Source organism: Cyprinus carpio, chromosome B13 (genome assembly GCF_018340385.1).
Source record: "Cyprinus carpio isolate SPL01 chromosome B13, ASM1834038v1, whole genome shotgun sequence".
Taxonomy (NCBI): domain Eukaryota; kingdom Metazoa; phylum Chordata; class Actinopteri; order Cypriniformes; family Cyprinidae; genus Cyprinus; species Cyprinus carpio.
In genome coordinates this window covers 20313524-20316574 of record NC_056609.1, presented here as the reverse complement: position 1 = coordinate 20316574, position 3051 = coordinate 20313524, and the positions used below count along the sequence as shown (strand labels likewise).

The 3051-nt window shown below is 36.7% G+C and overlaps 1 protein-coding gene across 9 annotated transcripts in view; it reads right to left on the bottom strand.

The window, feature by feature from the left end:
• The window catches only part of LOC109100672 (zinc finger MIZ domain-containing protein 1-like), a 123884-nt gene extending 121450 nt beyond the window's left edge, over positions 1-2434 (bottom strand). For 4 of the 9 annotated variants that reach the window (XM_042737179.1, XM_042737181.1, XM_042737183.1 and 1 more), the window contains exon 1: positions 2142-2434. The gene's annotated coding sequence lies outside the window, so the exon portion shown is untranslated. The remainder of the gene's footprint in view (positions 1-2141) is intronic. The other 5 variants (XM_042737188.1, XM_042737185.1, XM_042737186.1 and 2 more) reach the window with 2 other exon arrangements.
• Between the last annotated feature and the right edge of the window lie 617 nt (positions 2435-3051).

Sequence of the window (3051 nt, the reverse complement as noted above, 5' to 3'; positions counted from 1 at the left end):
ACCTGGGGCCCCCGTCTGAAGAAGGGAGGAAAATAAACGCCTCTCCTCTCCTCTCCTAGACACATTCTCCATTCCTGACTCATACAAGTTAAGCCACTCATAGAAGGGGACATCACACTGGTGGGTAAATCTGTGGTGTTTTAAAATACACCCCCAGCAGACTCACCAAAATGAGACTCCAGTCTTATGCGTGGGTTCATTTTGAAAACATTTGCTAAAAATAATTGGCCTTAACAACATACCTCCTCCAATAATGTTAACATGAACCAACACCACAATTCAAAACGAGTGAGCCGAGAGCTCAGTACTTTCACCTTTGCTCCAGGAGCAATCCACCCTGAAATAAGGGGGAAGTTTTTAACATTATCAGTACTCACAAAGCCATGTAAACATTGACTGTGACTGTACTGTACTAGAGAGGTGACCAAGCAATTGTCATCAAATGACAGCTCTGGCTGAAGAATCATGCTGAAAACATTAAGTTTCTGTTTTCAACAAGCATCATGTCCACCAAAGAGAAAATCTAGTCTTAGAACTCTAGTCTTTGTTTTTGAGAAAACAAAACCTATGTTCATGAAAACAATGACAATTTACTGTAAGCTTAAATTGTTGCTAGCAAGAACTTTGGCTACCTTTATAGGCTTTTTGTAGTTTATAGGCTTTTTTTTGGCAATAGAGTTGCTTAAAATAATTCAATATCAATCATTTCAAAATCAAAAAGCAATAAGATGACAAAGTATAAAGTATATGCCAGGCTTCATTCAACATCATGTAGTAAAATACAATCTACTTAACCAAAGCTGAAAGTTGTAGAATTACTAACTGTTAGAACCTCATGAATAAACTGTTCACTTACTAATCAAAAATAAATAACTAATATGCATTTACAAAACTAATATTATAAATAATAATACAACTACTGTGCTGTGTTGGGTAGTTCTCTATTACCTCTTAATGCAATTACAAATTTTATGACTAAATCATAATCTGTTCACTTCTGAATTTTGATAAAAATACAAACAAAAGCAACAAGAAACTTACTTTAACCTCAGCTTTATCAGCTTATTTCTATACTATGTCTTGCTTAATAGGGAATCATAAATTAGTGTATCAAGTGCAAATTAAGTTAGCTTAAACAGTAAAATAAACAAGCGTGTAAACATTGATATTTTGAAAGCAATAACTGCATTACACAACAATATGTATCTGCTTGAATTTATTTTTTCATGTATGATGCATGTTTTACAGCTACAGGGACACAATCGGTAAATTACAAATGTATAAAACATGAATTTATTGCCGTTTCATGGTATCTAACATAACCCATATGTAATCATGCAATCCACAAGTCAACTGTCATCTAATTAAGTAGCCTATATGTAAAAATGCAATGGTTTCTAATTAAAAACACTTGATTTTTCTAATCTTATTACGAAATCCAGACCACATAGTCAGTTGGTACCCAACACTGCGTGTGTCCTCAAAGTCTGCTCCAATGTTACATTCAAGCATTCACGGATTCCAAGATCGAGATGTTACAATGTATAAGCGGTTACAACGTATCATCGCGCTTCCGAACGCGGTTGTCCTGTTACTAGAGCACAGCATGAAACATCACATTTCAGCACATGCTTGAAAGCCTTGTTACCTATCACTTATCAAGCAGACACAATATATTTTTCACCTAATCAAAAAGACCCGGCGAATTTAAATCGCATTCAAGCAACCAAGCCATCCAAATGTGCCCATCTAAGCGTGCCAACCAACCGTCCACCGCATGACAGTGCCCTCTTCATCTGAACAATGCAACGCACCAGAACGATACGCTGAACGGTATGTAAACGGTGGGCTTCTCCTGTTCAGCCAAATTCCGCGTTCCTCTGAACGCCACTGTCCAGGAAAAATTGCTCAGTAGTGCTTTGCTTCGAAAACACAAAGCCGTATCGCCAGCGTTTCAGTTAGTGCAATTGTTTCCTGCGCAGAAATACATGTGTACACATCTAAGCGACACTTTAAGTGACTCTATTGTTAGCTGAGGTTGGAGATAGCGCGGAGGCTACAGATTCATTTCAATGCAATGCATAAACAGCTTTCCAGCGAGCAAGGTGTGAAAATGATAGGAAAACACAAACACAACTTACTTTCAGGTCCAATCACAGCACTGCGCCGAAAATCTCCTGGATTTGAAGTTGCGATCTGTTTTCTCTCCTCACACTTCACAAACAGTGAGAGAAAAGCGCACGGCGTTTCGTTAGTGTGACTGTCTGAATCAACTAACGTAGTGCATGGCAAGTTGAAGTGTCAAATTACACGGGCTATTCTATTACCACAGAGCCATGCTTGCTGGTTGCTGACAAAATGTGTCCCAGAGTCGCTTAAAGCGCTCGCGCCTTTGGAAGACACCAGGCGGCGCGCGCAGATGAACGGACTGGATTCACACGCGAGCGCCAGTTGTTTGCTGTTCCAATAATACTCCTACAACATGTCGTTTGGCTTTATTTCATTGTCACCAAACCACAGAGACCACAATGCCTTTCTTTCCAGGCAGGTTACTGATGAATACTTAGTAGTATGACTTAAGATATAACATGTATCAAATATGTAAAGTGCAATTATTGTTATAATGTACTATTTGCACTCTTTAATCTGTTAGTGTATTAAGTAAATAAGAACTGCAGCAAAATGTGACCATTCTTTTCAAGCTCTAATTATGAGTAAACATTGTATAAACAATTATATACATAAATAAAGGACCGTTTTTGTGGGAACATTGAGCATTAAGTTTATATTTATGCATTTAGCAGACACTTTAATATTGAATTTTATATCTGATCCTCTCATACTTTTTTCCTTTCTGCATTTCTAAAACAAAAAATATGTATTTTAGAAAATAATAAGGATATATTATTATAACACGCACATAGGCTAATAATAATGATAATAATAGTAATAATAATAATAATGCGTTATACAAATCCATATTTTTAGTATTTCACTTATAAATCTAAACGGTTAGAAGTTATCTGATAGAAATCTCCTCCCCAAACACAA